Source organism: Anastrepha ludens, chromosome Y, assembly GCF_028408465.1.
Source record: "Anastrepha ludens isolate Willacy chromosome Y, idAnaLude1.1, whole genome shotgun sequence".
Lineage (NCBI taxonomy): Eukaryota > Metazoa > Arthropoda > Insecta > Diptera > Tephritidae > Anastrepha > Anastrepha ludens.
In genome coordinates this window covers 5,378,825-5,397,737 of record NC_071504.1, presented here as the reverse complement: position 1 = coordinate 5,397,737, position 18,913 = coordinate 5,378,825, and positions in this window count along the sequence as shown.

The window sequence follows — 18,913 nt, the reverse complement described above, 5'->3', positions numbered from 1 at the left end:
TGGTTACCTGCAATCGTCAGCAACTCGTTAAAAACAGCGACATATGACTTCAACGTTTTTTTACTCATCAAGCAAAAAACGAGAGGCACGATTTCGCCATGTACTCTGCCATGTATGGAAAAAAGTTGCCTCATAACGCGAGGAATAACATGGAAAGTTCCATCAGCAGCCCAGCAGTCACTGCTACTCAGCATTTCCAATGAAGATTTTGTCCCCAATATTATAAAAAGTTCATCAACGGCCCACTTTTCCGCTAAGACAAAAAGCTCGCCTTCAAGGTCATATAAATTAAGTGGCATATCAATATCGTTTACAGTTATTGGTTCTTTCATGTTCCATTTCTTTTTTCTAGTCCGCATTATTTTACTTTTTTGGGCCAATTATATGTCCTTTGTTTTGTTATTCTTTCTAAATAATAGAAATACCCAACATTTCATTATTTTTATTTGTTTTCAATATAACGTAAGGTTATGTTACCTTTATATATCCGCACGTGAATTTGCTACGGTTGCTTTATTTCAACTAACTATACATATGAAAACTAAGAATAACGGTTGAACAAAATGTACCTACATGGCTTGCTATGATTCTTACAATCATGGGTTGCTATGATTCTTACATATAATATTAAACCACGTTCTTTCACAAAAAGTCAGCACTTAACAGAAGGTAAACAAACAATATAAGAACCGTTGTAGACAGGTGTGGTGAAATTGTAATTCCTCATTTGTGATAGAAGTGTAATATAACCAATTTTCCGTAGTAATAAAAATACTTAATGCTTATAATAGTGCTAAAGTACAGTTGCTCGAATTTGATCCATCTGGTATGCGTCATAACGGGCATGCCTGGATATCAACGGCAGATATTATTATGGAGAGCGCATGTTACAATGTTCTGCTTTGATGATGCCACTCACTTCAAGCTCATTAATAGAACATATTCTATAAAAATATATGTATAGAAAATGTATATATAAATATATTTCGTTTAGCATACGCATACATGAGTGCATGATGTTTGAAAGCGTCATAGTTTGCGTTACTTTGCGCAAACTATTCTTGGAAATTGTTAATTCTTTTATATCATTCCTGTAGGGTATTTTTTACCACCTACTTTCCGTAATTCCTGACTCGTTTGACTCATGTCAGCGTCGGTTCGGTGAAAATTAATGTGCTTAAGAAATGTTTAATTTGTTTAAAATGCAGCAAAACACAAACGCGGAACGCCAGGAGTTGATTACAAAAATAGAATTGCAAATAATTCCGGATATAACAAAAACGTAATAGTAAATACCGCGTTATAAAAGTGCCCTGTTTCTTCGAACTATTATCGCATTTTATAAATATTGTTAAGTGGAACAACCACGTTGTAAAAATTTATTAATTAAAACATGTTATCAAAAGAAATATCAACAAAATGGTTCGAGGACATCAAAAAATTCAATCGCAGGCAAAGGTTCAAGAAAAACAAATCAAAATGAAAAAGCAACAGGGTCACAGTGCCAACGATCAAAAGAAAGTTTTCTTTACTGATTAAAAAAAGCTAATAAAATGTGACCAAAACGAATAAAATCCAATGTAAAAATTTTGTAAAAATACTAAATGAAGTGGTTTGCTACTGCCGTGCTGCTTTGCTTCCGATGGCTACTAGTGTTTTTTTTTTTTGTTTTGCATAACAGGTAAATTCTTACAATTAAAGGTAACGTCCACTGTTTGATGTGCACTGTAGTAACGTCTTTGCAAAATGGAACCAAAAATGGTTCGTAGCTTAGCTAGCGCAAATTCTTAACCAAGTTTCTATTGCTGCTCTGGTGTAGATGCCGTGGCCGGCGGCGTATGAAAATGGCTGTTCTAAAGTTTAATTTGCTTTACAAGGTAACTGCGCAATTAATAATTAACATGCACAGTTACCACAATTTACTTTTATGTAGGACAGCTAACAGAGGCGTTTTATGTTTCCAGCTATGCAATTTTGCTATTAGCAAAATTAGTGAATATACTTTGTAAGCCACACATTTATGATGATGAGCCACAGTTTGATGTCAAATGTAGCAGCGAAACACTCTGAGTAGTTTCTCCATTGTAACAAAACATTCGCAGGCACAATTACACATGCACAGTTTGAGGTGAAATGTAGTAGCAAAAACACTGGGTAGCTGCTGTATGGTTTGTTGTCGCACTATTGCGCTGCGCAGATAATATTCAAATATTCAAAGTGGTGGTTTATGTCTTCGTTGGAAAAATTTAAAATAAACACTTACCAACTAAATAAACCATCAAAAACATAAACCAAAAGAGAAAAGGGGCATAGAGAAAGGGGAATGCGTCACTTCCGTCAGCGTACCCCAGATTTTACTACCCATATTTTTTTCATATCGTGGGCCTTATATATCGTTTCTTAGGTTGCAAGCACAGTGCACGCTGAGACGAAGACGAAGATGAAGACGAAGCTGAAGACGAAAAACAGTGCAGAACAAATCGTATGAATTCGTTCGCTCGTACGCATAGTGCGCGCTGTGACGAAGACGAAGATGAAGATGAAACGCAAGCAATCAGCTTCAAACAACGCTGCTGTACTGAATTTGAAGACGAATCGCTTGCTAGTTACCGTGGTTTTTGGTTTGTGGTTTGTTCTGTCTATGCTTTGGCACGTTAATTAAGTTAAGACAGTCGATAAACAAGTAATTAAATGAGAAGTAATAATCAATAAAAGGCATAAAACTAAATATATTTTAAATTATTTTTTACCTTAACGTCACAATTAGCCTTTCAGCACATATAATTGGCGTTTTATTAAAATTAGTCCAATTTTTAATAATAAATGGCTCAATTTTAATTAGAATATAATCAAATGGGCTAATTGTCATTCTGGTATATTCCACAAATTTCTTTTCATTGTGGCGCAGCTCATCATACAAATGATGAAATTCACCAAATACTTCTCTTTCCAAATTTATAGGGTGTACTTTTTTATTTACTTTTATACGTTTTAATTTAAAATATAAGCTTTGCTCAATCAGCAGATCATCATCTGATGAGGAATCCATTGCGCCTAACATAACAAAAGCGCAACCAATTCGTCTTGCACTGTGCAACCTATTCGCTTACTCGCAACGCAAGCAATTTCTCTTCAGCTTCGTCTTCATCTTCGTCTTCGTCTCAGCGTGCACTGTGTTTGCAACCTTAAGGAGTAAACTCCAAAAAGAAAAGAAGAAAAAATATAAACAGGTACGCAATTTGCTTAAATAAATGATTTTTTATGCAAGTACCAATCGCTCTTCTTCTTCCAACTAAACCCGTTGATGACGCTGAAGAATATTTTTGTACAATCTTCAACCTGGCATCATAATAAAGGTTTTCAAGTAAAGATTTCGCTTCCAAAATGTGAAATGCTTGAAATAAAGAGAAATCTTTGTCTTCCTCCTGGAAGTGTAATATAACCAATTTTCCGTTGTTGGAGCAGATGAACAATTTTTACGGCTACAATGTTGGTATTTCATTTAATTTATTAAACCGAGATTTTTCCGGGGGGAAAACACAAGCGGAAAGTTTTCTTTACGGATTAAAAAAAGCTAATGAAATGTGACCAAAACGAATAAAATCCAATGTAAAAATTTTGTAAAAATACTAAATGAAGTGGTTTGCTACTGCCGTGCTGCTTTGCTTCCGATGGCTACTAGTGTGTTTTTTTTTGCATAACAGGTAAATTCTTACATATAAGAGTAACTAGCTTTAACCCGTGACCCCGCTCGCGTAGGAGTAGTTTTTAGGGATTTAGGGTATGTATATAAAGAATTACAAACTCCATTAAACATAGAGCAATACAAATGGAAAGCTTATTGATTCATCTCTCTTAAATCGTCCTCGCGTGAAGAAATAAAAATGAGAGCTAACTGGCATAAGAAGTGTATGCGAAAGTTGAAGCGTAAACGAAGAAAGCTGGGTGCGAGGTCGAAGTAAACCTGTTGATGACGCTGAAGAATGTTTTTGTACAAGCTTCAACCTGGCATTATAATAAAGGTTTTCAAGTAAAGGTTTCGCTTCCAAAATGTGAAATGCTTGAAATAAAGAGAAATCTTTGTCTTCCTCCTGGAAGTGTAATATAACCAATTTTCCGTAGTAATAAAAATACTTAATGCTTATAATAGTGCCAAAGTACAGTTGTACGAATTTGATCCATCTGGTATGCATCATAACGGGCATGCCTGGATATCAACGGCATGTAACGCGTGTTACAATGTTCTGCTTTGATGATGCCACTCAAATCAAGCTCATTAATAAGAACATATTCTATAAAAAGAACAAAGTGGGTTAGCACGTGTGGAGAAATCCTTGTTTAGCCGCTACATGTGAGAAAGTATAAAGAGCATTTTATACCTACCGCCTGGTTAAGTAATAGAAGGACAAGGAGAAGATTTGATCGGAGGTAACAAAGGAACATTGGTACGTTAATCTCCGCATGGTGAACTTCATTATTAGTTCGTGGAGAGTTAGCCACTACGAAATGGGTCTAAAACGTAAAACCATTTAAGCCTCTTCCCTGCGGCAGGGAGACCAACTTGATGAGTATATAGGTAGAAGTTGCTATTTAGTTTATTTGTTCGATCTACATTGAAATATACCGTTTTTATTTGGTGGCCTTTCCACCAATTATCTACAGACAGACTTAAACGAGTACAAAAGTATGCTCTCTCTTCCCTGAATTTCTCTGACCCTGCCCCACCATACAAATCCCGCCTACTTCTAATTAATCCAAAACAATTAGAGATTAGATCAATTAAGAAATTGAATGTTCCTCTCTTTTAGAAACGATAGAATTTCTCGCTCCCTACCAGGTTTTTAGGCAATAAATATCCATTATATTTGAATAGGTTCAGAACCAATTATACCTGCAATGTTCCTACAGCTCGCACTCTGCATGGCCTCAATAAGATGTCGAATTCTCTCGTATTAGATTTTACATTATCGAAAGTATATTTTGCTATATCTGCTCAATTAAATTGTAATTTAGATTTGGAAAACGATTTTTTTGTAGTATGTAGGCAGTAACCGGCGGCCGCTGTAGCAGAATGGGTTGGTGCGTGATTACCATTTCGAATTCAGAGAAAACGTATGTTCGAATCTCGGCGAAACACCAAAATGAAGAAAAAATAAAACTATCTGCCGTTCGAAGTCGGCTTCAAACTGTAGGATCATCATTTGTGGATCATCATCTTTCAAAAATATTTCTCCCATTAACCGTTATCATGGCCGCTAGTAATTTCACTATCGAAACAAAAACAAAGGCCTTTACGCATTGCATTCTATGCTCACACTAGAAAAGCTTTTAAGAAAAACAATGTACTTATCATATCATATCCGTAGCCACATATTTTTTGTATTTGCTTTACCTTCCGCACGTTTAGTTTAAATAAATAAATTTAATATAAATTCGTTTATAAACCAAATTGCATAGTTTTATTTTTATAAACAAAAGACGGAAAAACCCTCACTTGCTGAATCAATATTGTTTTATTTCACATTTTCAAGTGCGGCATGAACTAACTTTCAATTTTGTACATTGTGATTGCTTATATTGTAAAGTGTAACTAAATTTAAGTTGCCGGATGGATGTTAATGACACAATATAAAAATATTTTCCATCCGGATCAGTTATATCTTCTTTTGATATTTTCCTTTAACATCCTATTAATACCTTTATCAACCAAAAGACATCACACTTAGTGGTTCCTCAACAAATGTATGGAAATAGTTATATTTTCAGCTTTTCTGCAACGTAAAAAGCGAGTCTAATAATAAAGATATATTTAGAAAATTTTGCAAAAGTATTTTGTTTTAATAATTAAAAACATACGTTAAATATTATTTCTTAAGTGCGTATTTTTTTTTAATTTTCACACATCAATTACTTAGCTGTTGAAAAATTAACCGTTCCTGATCATTATGTCATTCGCCAATTTCTCGATCGCTATCTCTAGCTCGATTAACTTAACGAAAAATTTGCATGCGAAAGCAACAACAAAGTTATCGAGCATGATTCGCCGTTAGCGAGTATGGTCATACCTCATTAGATTAGTATAACTCACTGCCTTACAAACACATGTAATTTAAGGTAGCTTTATTCCCGCGTACCCAATATGTATACAAATGTTCTTTTATACCAGTTGCTTATCTATTCGCCACTTGCTAACTCTTGGCGAAAAGAAGAGGCCTTAGTGGATCAATACTAAAATCATATATTTAATCACGGCCAAGTGAAATTTTTTAATATTACTAGGACCTAGTTTTCCCCATTTCTACTAATTTGAACATGCATGCTACCAACGAACGTAGTCTGCCCATTAAAAATAAATAAATAATTGGCACGTAAACTTCTGTTAGGTGTTTGGCCGAGTTTGTCCTCCTATTTGTGCTTCTCGATGTTGTTCCACAAATGGAAGAACTTATAGCTTTTTATGAATGCGTCAGACGCTCTTCGATGATTTCAAACTATATTTCTTTCATATAATTCTACCACTGCAGTAGTTCTCTAACAAAAATTACGTTCACATATGCTGTAATTAGCAATAAATCCACAAAATTAATCTACCCGTTCACATATGGCAGATTACCTGCAAAATTGACAATCCTGTCAATACAATTGACTGTCAATACTGTTGTGAAAGGTTTTTCTTCATAGCAATTATTTTGGTGGAATATTTGGGAGCTTTTGGTTTGTTTAATTATTATTAACGATATGAAGAAACTACAAGGAGAAGGAATAGCTAATTTAATTGTGCAATTGGCTGGTAATAATAAACAGTTGGATACGCATTCAAAATTCGATATTACATTTTATAGTAAGTAATAAAAGGACTCACGTTTATGGACATACGCTTTTTTCTGTTAAATGAATGTACCGTTAATAATACTTAATATACATTTTATTAGAATTATGTCTACAAACCTGTTTTCTATGCCGGCATCTATTTTATTCAATTTTTACTTTAACGTTTTTCTTTACACTCGTAGAAATAATAATCTATTCCACAAAAAACACAGTATGGTTATTATCCAAGATTATTTTATAATCTCAGATTTTGGAGAGAAATTTTTAATTACGGATTGGGAGGAAAGCACGAAAAAGTAGATCATCTAATAGTTAAGAAATAGTATGGAAATTGAACATTAAATTATTTTTCATTTTGCATTAGTTTAATAATGAAAATTGAAATTTAAATTTACAATGAAAAGGAACAATATTCATTTACATATACGGGGGCCGCCTTAGCCGAATGATGAGTACGTTACTACTATTCGGGAGTGCATAGGTTCGAATAGTAGTACTTGCCCCTCGGCAGGCAATGGCAAACCTCCGAGTGCATTTCTGCCATGAAAAAACTCCTCATAACAAACCACTTGCCGCTTGAAATCGACTTAAAACTGTAGGATCCCCCATTTGTGAAACGGCATTAAGACACACACCACAAATAGGAGGAACTCGCCCAAACATCTAACAGAAGTGTGCGCGCCAATTATTTATGTTATGCTTATATCACTACATATTATAAAACAAAGCCGCTTTTTCTGTCCCTATGTCCACGTAATCGCTTAAATCTTTAAAACTACGCAACGGATTTTGATGTGGTTTTTTTTAAAGATAGATTGATTGAAGAGGAAGGTTTATATCTATATAATGTGAAGAAATATATAAAGGGGGCGTGGCAATCGGTCAAAATGTGGCAAAAAAACATAATTTTTTTGTTTTCACGGCCATAAATCATAAACGAATCAACCAATTAAAATGAAACTTTCTTAGAGTTTAACTTTGAAATATTTACTTTCGTTCTGCATCAAAAAAAAAATTGATATATTTGTTATTTAACCAAAATTGTTTAAACAAAAGCAGCTCTTTTTCCAAAAAAAGCTGTTTGTGTGTTTGTTCGCTGTCAACCGAATGAAGCAACAGGCGTTAAGCGATAATCTCACCACACCTCATTAATGTTGAATTACATCGTATGGTGACGTATGTATGTATGTATTTACGAATCGCTCGCATTATTTCATTTCGGACTTATGTACATATGTATCTATGTATGTACTGAATTCCATGTAATTATATGCACATACAATTTTACAGCGAAATAAAACGCTATTTTCACGTTCTATATTAGTAATTCCCACATAATTAACACGTTCCCTGTCTGCTGAGCCACATATGGTTCAGGAAACGTGCGCCTGATAAGCACTGATACGTTCCTGAGCCATATGTGCGTCAGGGGGTATATAAACCACATGTGTTTCATGAACGTGCAGAAGCAAAAATGTCCCTCTACGCTCATGGACCATATGTGTTTCAGGTAGAAATACCCTACATCCGTTTTTTTTAATTATTAGTATTATATAAAGCTATGACTACAAAAAAACTAATTATTCAAAAAACGCTGTTGGACGTGTCGGTCAATTTTGCATTTTTGTATTGGGACAGGGAACGTGTTAAAATACAGTTTTTGAATAGTTTTTATTGATTCGGAGCGCGTTTAGTTTGCTATCGATTCCATACAATAACATTTTTTGTCATTTACTTTTTACGACAACTAATAGCTTATTTTCGAAGTGATTTCACCAAATAGGTACATCATTAATCCTTAACCAATTAAATACCTTAAATACATTGTTGTTTTAATATAGATCTATGTATATGACTCTTTACAGCATATAATTGAAAAAAATATTTTTCAAGATATTACATCAGTAATTATCTTTTGTTTCTAAATGGTAAGTATTTACATATTTTTAACTGCGGCACATACTAATAATATGACAATTTGTGGATAGGTAATCATACATATAGAACTGAGTAAATTTTCACAAAAATTATAAAGTCATGGCTGGAAGACGTCGTCGTTCGAACATAGGTCGTAGTACAGTGGTCGCCAGAAGACTACGTTCAGCAAGAGATGAAAAATCGTCAACGGAACGTGAGGCTCGCCGCAGTCAGATGCGGGATAGATATAGAGCTGAGAGAGAGAGGGAATCTTCAGTAGAGCGTCAGGTTCGTTGCAGCCGGGATCGAGATAGGCATACGGTTCAGAGGGACAGAGAATCGTCAGCAGAGCGTGAGGCTCGACTCAGTCAGCTTCGGGATAGATATAGAACTCAGAGAGAGGGAGAATCTTCAAGAGAGCGTGAGCTTCGCCGCACCCGAGATAAGGACAGACATCGAATAAAGAGAGCCAGAGAATCATCAGCACGAGTTACTAATTCATGGGTGAGTATAGAAAATTCGGCCATGAATTATGATCCTTCGATTTCTTACAAGGACGACCGAATAGTATCAATAGGTACTATGTCAGTAGTGTGTGAACATTGCTTCGCATTGAAATTCAAGGACGAATCGAAAGGTATGTGTTGTTTACAAGGAAAAGTCAAATTAGAAGAAATTCTCCCTCCACCTGAACCACTTCACTCTCTTCTTACGGGTGATCATCAGAAATCTAATCATTTCATGCGCTATATACGCCATTACAATAACGCATTTTAAATGACCTCTTTTAAGAGTAAGCAAGTCGTTGAGCGTGGCTTCATGCCTACATTTAAAATTCAGGGCAAGTATACCACTTAGCTGGGAGCTTGCTACCACTTCGACCCGATGATCACAAATTCCTGCAAATATATTTTATTGCAGATCCAGATACACAAGCATCTACGAGGTGCTCAAGTTTTGCACGGCCAATTGATAGAGATTTGATTAGATCTCTCCAAGATATGTTAAATTCTCATAATTGCTACATACAGTCTTTCAAAACTGCGATTGAGAGTGTTCCAGCAGATACTCCTGACTTTAATGTCGTAATCCATGCAAATAAAGTTCCTGTTGGAGAACACAGACGACGAGTGAAGTAGCAGTGGTGATAGCCGGACAGCAATTTGGCAAAAGAGATATTGTATTGCATAGTCGTGATGATAATTTGCAAAAAATTTCAGAGTTACACAGATCTTATGACAGCTTACAATATCCTTTGATGCTATGTCGTGGAGAAAATGGTTATGCTATTAATATTTCTCAAGTTGACCCAATCGGTGGTACACCTCTGCGTAAAACAGTGTCATGTATGAAGTACTATTGCTACCATATAATGACAAGACGTAATGATTTCAACACTTTGCTTAGATATGGAATGTTAACAAACCAATACTTGGTAGATCAATATGCTAAAATTGAATCTGAGAGATTGGCCTACATCCGTAATAATCAAACTGAATTGAGAGCCGAAAATTACGTTCATCTTCAGGATGCTTTACAGGCGATTGAACACCACAACGGCATTGGGCAGTTGGTTATACTAATATACCTTCATCATTCACAGGTGGACCTCGATATTTACACGAAAAATCGCAAGACGCCATGGCTTACGTCAGAAAGTACGGCAAACCTGATTTATTTATAACTGCAACATGTAACCCAAATTGGTCGGAAATCAGAGAAAATATTAACACCAATTCACCACAAGACAGATACGATATAGTTAACAGAGTCTTCCATTTAAAAGTACAGAAAATTCTGCACCTCATTAACAAGTCTCATATATTCGGTCCGCCGCACTGTCATATGTATACAATAGAATGGCAGAAGCGTGGCTTGCCACATGTACACCTGCTGGTGTGGTTAGTGAACAAAATTAGACCAAACCAAATTGACAGGGTTATTTCAGCTGAATTACCGGATAAAGATGAAGATCCTATCCTATACGAAATCGTAAAGAAACATATGGTACACGGCCCTTGCGGGACTTTAAACCCGAATTCTCCATGTATGCGAGATTCTAAATGCACCAAAAAATTTCCGAAGTTGTTCCAAACTCAAACAATTACTAGCGATGATGGATACCCCAAATATCGTCGATGATCGCCAGAAGGGGGTGGGCAAATTGCTACCGTCCGAAACATTGATATTGACAACCGATGGATCGTTCCCTATAATCCGCTCCTTTTGAAAATTTTTGATGCCCACATCAACGTGGAGTTGGGCAATTCAATAAAGTCAATCCAATATGTTACTAAGTACATTAATAAAGGCAGTGATCAAGCCACTTTCAGCATACAATCACCAAATGAAGTGGAAATATATCAGTCTGGACGTTACATCTGCAGCTCTGAAGCTGTATGGAGGATTTTATCATTCGAAGTGCACGACCGGTCTCCCACAATTGTCCACCTTGCAGTTCATTTAGAAAATGGACAAAGGGTATATTTTACTGAGAACAATATACAAGAAGTTATTAATAACCCGCCGGATACAACATTGACAGCATTCTTCAAGTTATGTGCTCAAGATGATTTCGCGAAAACACTGACATATGACAGAGTTCCAAGTTACTATACATGGAACCAGAGTTCTAAAGCTTTTCAACGGCGAAAAAAGGTACTGCGGTTGATGGTCTCCCCGGAGTAAAAAAAACGGATGCTCTTGGCAGAGTCTATGTGATTCATCCCAACAACAGCGAATGCTTTTATCTGAGAATGTTACTTCATATTGTAAAAGGCCCGACATCCTTTGCTCACCTAAGAACTTTACAAGGTGTTGTTTACAATACTTATCAAGCAGCATGCAAAGCTATGGGGCTCTTGGAAGACGATTCTCACTGGGAAAATACATTTTCAGAAGCAGCTGTTTGTAGTTCAGCTACATCATTAAGATATTTATTTGCCGTCATAGTAGTGTTTTGTCAAGTAACTGATTCTGTTAGTCTATGGAATAAATTTCAAGAAAATATGGCCAGTGATATTCTGATTCGGCGACGGCAAGAGTCAAACTCTGTTGATGTACAATATGACCAAAACATATTTGACGAAGCATTATTTGAATTAAACAAAATAGTGCAATTACTTTCGGGTAAAACGATCAAGGATTTTGGGCTGCCGATGCCAGCTAATACTACTAACTCTGATTTAACTAATAGTGCCGAGTACACAAGAGAAACATCATACGATCAAACGAGACTTTTACAAAATATAGCTCAAGATGAGCCACGATTAAACATCGATCAGAAAAAAGTATTCACTGCATTACTATCAACAATTGATAACAATGAAGGGAAATTGTTTTTCCTTGATGCCCCAGGAGGCACAGGAAAAACATTTTTAATCAATCTGCTTTTAAAAAAAGTGAGATCTACCGGAAAAATTGCGTTAGCTGTTGCGTCATCCGGCATTGCCGCTACTCTTTTGGAAGGAGGCCGAACCGCACACTCTACATTCAAGCTCCCGCTGAAAATCGCAACCGATGATGATAACAGCGTCTGTAGTGTTTCTAGACAGAGCAATACAGGAAAATTGATGCGTGACTGCTCATTAATAGTCTGGGACGAAGCTACCATGTCAAACAAGACGTCTGTGGAAGCACTGGATAGGACAATGCGCGATTTGCGCAACAAAAATTCACCTATGGGTGGATGTACAATTCTGTTCTCAGGAGATTTCCGTCAAATCCTACCAGTTGTGACTCGAGGAACACGTGCTGATGAAATAAATGCTTCGCTAAAAAGATCCCACCTTTGGTCGCATGTCAATAAATTAGATCTTAAAACTAATATGAGGGTTTCGTCATCTTCACGTGAGAACAGGCTATTTCCAGAGATGCTACTAAAAGTTGGCAATGGAGAATTAATACAAAGTGAGGGAAGGATTAACCTAGAAAACCTTTGTGTTTTGATAGACAACATCCAAGAGTTAGTCAACAATGTCTATCCTGACATTGATAACATAAGTTATAAGACAATATCTTGGTTTAAAGAAAGAGCTATTCTGTGACCAACTAACGAACAAGTAGATAAAGTAAATAACTTGATTATTTCAAAGATTGATGCGCCGACGAAAATATACTACTCGGTCGATACTGTTCTCGATTTGGAAGAAGCTGTTCAATTTCCTACAGAATTTCTAAATTCTTTGAACCCGTCTGGACTCCCTCCTCACAAAATGGAGCTGAAAATAGGTTGTCCTGTTATTTTATTAAGAAACCTAAGTCCACCTAAACTTTGCAATGGCATGCGTTTGCTGGTAAAATCACTGAAAACTTTCATAATAGAGTGCACAATACTCACAGGATGTGGTACCGGAGAAGATGTATTGATTCCCCGAATCCCTCTGATACCATCGGATCTACCATTCCAATTTAAACGCTTACAGTTTCCGGTAAATACATCTTTTGCAATGACCATTAATAAATCTCAGGGTCAAACCTTCAACGTTGCAGGCTTAGATTTGAGTGTTGACTGTTTTTCACATGGCCAACTGTATGTCGCTCTTTCAAGAGTAACCTCTAGAGAAAACATGTTTGTATTGTCTAATGACAAAAAGGCTATGAACGTTGTATATAAAGACATTCTGTAATATAGTAATTGTTGTAAAAATAAAATAAATAGATATGTAAAAATGCAAAAAGTTAATATGCAAAAATGTAGGGTACGAATTTAGATATCCCAAAGATAGCAGGAAACCTTCATGATATAAAAAAAGGGGAATTGTTTTACTCCAAATTTAACGCGTGCGTGCCACGGGCACTAATGAATAAGCCACAACTACTGGATCGATTTTAATAATTTTTTCAGTGAGTGACATAGGGTATATATTTTATACCCGTGCGAAGCTGGGCGGGTTGCTAGTACTTAATAAACATTTTATTAGAATTATGTCTACAAACCTGTTTTCTATGCCGGCATCTATTTTATTTAATTTTTACTTTAACGTTTTTCTTTACACTCGTAGAAATAAAGATCTATTCCACAAAAAACACAGTATGGTTATTATCCAGGATTATTTTATAATCAGATTTTGGAGAGAAATTTTTAATTACGGATTGGGAGGAAAGCACGAAAAAGTAGATCATCTACTTATATGTGAACGTATTAAAAGTCTATTTAAAAAAAAAAGAGGTGTGTGTGTCAGCTCCGACACACGACTGGAGTGATTACCGTGATATTTAAAAATAAAGGTTCCAGAGAGCTTAAAATACGTTCACATATGCATTAATTACCAATAAATCAACAAAATTAATATACCCGTTCACATATGGCGGATACCTGCAAAACTGACAATCAGCTATCAATACTGTTGTGAAAGGTTTTTCTTCATAGAAATTATTTTGGTGGAATATTTCGGTGTTTTTGCTTTGTTTAATTATTTTCATCTTAACGATATGATGAAAAGACAAGGAGAAGGATTAGCTAATTTAATTGCGCAATTCGCTGCTAATAAATAAATTTATATTTTTCCAGTAATATAGAAAAGGTTTTCATTTACTCCTTTTGCATATTAAATATATTTTCCTCCCAGCCTACAAAAGTGCCCATCAATGTTGGTAAACCACCAATTCCGGCTGTCTCTAATAGCAACACATTCTTAACAAAGTACCCCCTTGTTAATAAAAATGTTGCAGCTTCCGAGGTAGTGAACCCAACTGCACCAAAGAAGGCTGTGCCAAATCATTTAACGCAACATACCTTACAAGAGCCGACACTTGCATCAAAATTGCTTAAAAAGGCTAAACAGAAGAATACACAAAACCTGTCAAATCCTTTGGCAGCCAAATTTAATCGCCCAGATCTTCAAGCTTCTGAATCTGGCTTGATTTCAGTCGGCATGCATAGTTCCGAAAAAACCCAACGGAGAAATAAGAAAATCTTACAAAAAATGCTTAAGACAGGAATGGACTCCGCACCTGACTATTGTGACGCCATTTTTCAGCGGCTAAAAATAGAAAAGTTTCTTAAAAAACAGTCAAAGTATCAGAAAAAATTATTGAATAGACACAAAAACAACGTCCAGTCAAATAAGCCAGAGGGCTTAGCAAAGCTAGATGAAAAGAAGCTATGTTTACCTTTATTATCGACTTCTAAAAGCAACAGTGCTACTCCATCTATGAAAGAATGTTTACCTCCGCCACTAGTTACAAATTGCACAGCTCAAACTTGTATATCAAAACCAGAATTGGCACTTATCTCATCAGTGGCCCTTCCGAAAACTTTGATGAAAGATAACCGTTTTGATGCTGTTTCCAATCTCATCCATGATGGCGTTCTTGATAATGTGCAAATACCTGTAAATGTGTCTCTGGATCATGATAAGAAAGCATTTCCAGGAATGAAATTGTCAGCAGAACTAGATAAAAATAAACTAAATATCTTTAAGAAAATTTCTAAGCAGAAACCTCAAAAACCATTATCTCTAAATACGAATTGCATGGCTTCGGCCCAGCTTTATGGTGGGAATAAGAGCCAATTTATCAATTTGCCTTGGGGAACCACTATAACGCCATCTCCAACATTGTTGAATCGCTTGACGTCTGGCGATACGAATTCGGTTTCTCCTGAGGGATTGGAAAAATCTCCAAACATGCCTATTAACTGCGATCATGGTAGTGCTATAAATTTGGCAAGCAATATTAATAGTAGTAGCTCCTCAGAGGTTATGATGCCTTGTGTATTGAATAATTCACCACCGCAGCTTGACGAAGTTAATAAACCTAAAAAGCGAGGTCGTAAGCCAGGAATTAAAAATTCACTGAAACAAGCGGTGGTATCACCTAATAACCCAAGTCAAATGGCGCAGTTAAAGAAAATTAAAAGGCTAAAATCTGCCAAATACGCATATCCATTTCCGCTTGGGAATTTAGAAACTGCGAATTTTATGTCTAACATAATGGAACTCTGCACTAGAAAAGAGGATAATATTCTAAATTTACCACATGTAGAAGGCATAGTTCCTAGAAATTTGTCCACAAATGTCAAAGAATACCGAAAAGAGCGCAAAAAAATAAAGTGAAAAATCAATCCTTGAATATGTCGACGAGTGAAAAAAACATATTAAAACAAGAAGCTGGAGTTCCAACAAAGGAAGAAGTTAACACTATAAATAAGAAACTGATGTGCATGGATACTGTTTTACAACCGCTAGAAGCGTTTAAGAAACCTTGATGGAAACGGATAAAGAAATTGGTAAAGTAATTGCTGCTAAACTTGCACCTACATACAAATCGCCTACTAGCAAAAAGCGATCAGCTCCCCAGATGCCTCCTGCCAATCAAACTAATTCAAGTTATTATTACAAAACAACCTTTTAATTTCTAATTGAATTTATATTGTTTTATTTATCAAACGAATTTAACTTTGCATTTCATAGAGTCAGAAAGCACCAGAAAATCACTAGATTTGCTTCTGTCGCAACCAAGCGGAGAACGTAGCTACTGCAATGTACCTCCTTTTGTGCCAGAATCAACGAAACTAATGTCGCATGAGTCTAAAGCCAGTATCACAAAACTTGAAAGAGATAGTCCAAATATTTTTAAACCTCAGCAACCATCTGCAATCGGTGATAGGATATTAAAGAATTTTGATAACTGGAGCACACCTGATATGCATTCGTCGTTGAACCCAGGCGAAGGTCAGAAATCAAATGAAAGAAATAGTATTAAATCTCCTAAATCAAAAACTGAAAACTCATCTTTGGTCGGCGACATATATTCTCAAAATGCATCACCTAATAAAACTTTAGCAGCATCTTCTGCTTCCGTATGTATACTAAATAATGATGACCCAATTGAACTCTCTGACGACTCCGTCGAGTATCCACTACGATCGGTGTTTAATACTTCGAGTGAACTACTTTCCAAAGAGTTAAATCAAAACCAACATCAGTTAACAACTCCTTCATTAAATTTTCCCCATGTGGAGAACTTATTTTTGCCAGTGTGTAATGACACTGCGAAAGATTCAACAAGGGATCTAGATTTTAATTCGCAGGATCCGAAAAAATCAAAAAAGGCCACTAAATACTCGAAAAGTACTAAAGACATTTATCCAAATCCAACAGCAGACTTATCTTCAATTGAGCTTTTTAACACTGAAAAAGGGGGAGTCGGTAAATTGGCAGGTGGGGCCGATTTAATACCGTTAATATCAACTGGATCAGCGTATTCTTCAAAAACTATACCTTCAACTAGTTTAACAGCGACAGTAGCGACACCTTTCGCTTTACTCAAGAAAGATTTTCCGCCTCCAAAAACATTTGAAAATTCATTGTCAGCAAATATAGATAGAAATGGAATTTTATGTACGAATACACAACGGGAGCGTGTCATTATTCTGTATTACAAAATTCTGGGTGACAAAATTCTGTAAATTGCAAAAAAATTCTGCTTTTTAAAATTCTGCTTTTTCAAAATTCTGCATGTTTAATGCGAAAAATTCTGCTTTATTCAAGTTTTGTGATTTTCGTCATACAAGAAGTAACAAACTAAACATTTAATTCATAAATATACATATAGGTATGTTTAAGCGATAACAATATTTTAGTTTAGCCAATTACAATATTTTTTGCAATTCTTTTTAAATATGTAGTGTGACTTAATCTTTTCTTAATAATTCTTCGCAGCTGTTTGTTTTTCTTAATTATTTTCCTTTTTTTTCTAACTCTTTCTCCATTTTCTTTTCTTGATATTTAAGTTTTCGCTAAAATAAGTTCCTTTTGCAAACTTAGCACAAGATGGTAAAATTGTGAGTTTCTTCTTCCAACAATAACTTTCAGCCGGCGATGCTACGCTTCAATATTGTTTTGTGTTCTAGGAAACGTTTCTGTTTGCGATGCATTATGGTCATGCACTGACCAAAACTCGGGAGAATATTTGAAATTATTATTATTTATATTAATATAATTTTTATCAAACCAAACTAGTAAATTTTTTACACTTTCATCATCGCAGTTATTAAGTAATGTTTGAAAGTAATTCGGTATTTCGCTTGGCGGTACGAAAGCTAAGCTTTTAATCATTCGGACTTGCAGTGCGAATTCCACCGAAGTCCCATATTTTTGAGCCCATCTATACATAAAAAGAACATATTATTACTTAGTATACATACACAACCATAAAATAGGCTTTAATTACCTCTCCTTCTGAACCCTTCGCCATATTAGTTGTCCAAAATGGAACAAACAGCCGCGTAAATCAGTATTTGGGAAACATTGCTTAATTGCCGATATGATACCCATTTCGAAATCGCAAATTATACATTGAGGGTATAAATTTAGTTCATGGTTACCTGCAATCGTCAGCAACTCGTTAAAAACAGCGACATATGACTTCAACGTTTTTTTACTCATCAAGCAAAAAACGAGAGGCACGATTTCGCCATGTACTCTGCCATGTATGGAAAAAAGTGGAAAGTTCCATCAACAGCCCAGCAGTCACTGCTACTCAGCATTTCCAATGAAGATTTTGTCCCCAATATTATAAAAAGTTCATCATCGACCCACTTTTCCGCTAAGACAAAAAGCTCGCCTTCAAGGACATATAAATTAAGTGGCATATCAATATCGTCTACAGTTATTGGTTCTTTCATGTTCCATTTCTTTTTTCTAGTCCGCATTATTTTACTTTTTTGGGCCAATTATATGCCCTTTGTTTTGTTATTCTTTCTAAATAATAGAAATACCCAACATTTCATTATTTTTATTTGTTTTCAATATAACGTAAGGTTATGTTACCTTTATATATCCGCACGTGAATTTGCTACGGTTGCTTTATTTCAACTAACTATACATATGAAAACTAAGAATAACGGTTGAACAAAATTTACCTACATGGCTTGATATGATTCTTACAATCATGGGTTGCTATGATTCTTACATATAATATTAAACCACGTTCTTTCACAAAAAGTCAGCACTTAACAGAAGGTAAACAAACAATATAAGAACCGTTGTAGACAGGTGTGGTGAAATTGTAATTCCTCATTTGTGATAGAAGTGTAATATAACCAATTTTCCGTAGTAATAAAAATACTTAATGCTTATAATAGTGCTAAAGTACAGTTGCTCGAATTTGATCCATCTGGTATGCATCATAACGGGCATGCCTGGATATCAACGGCAGA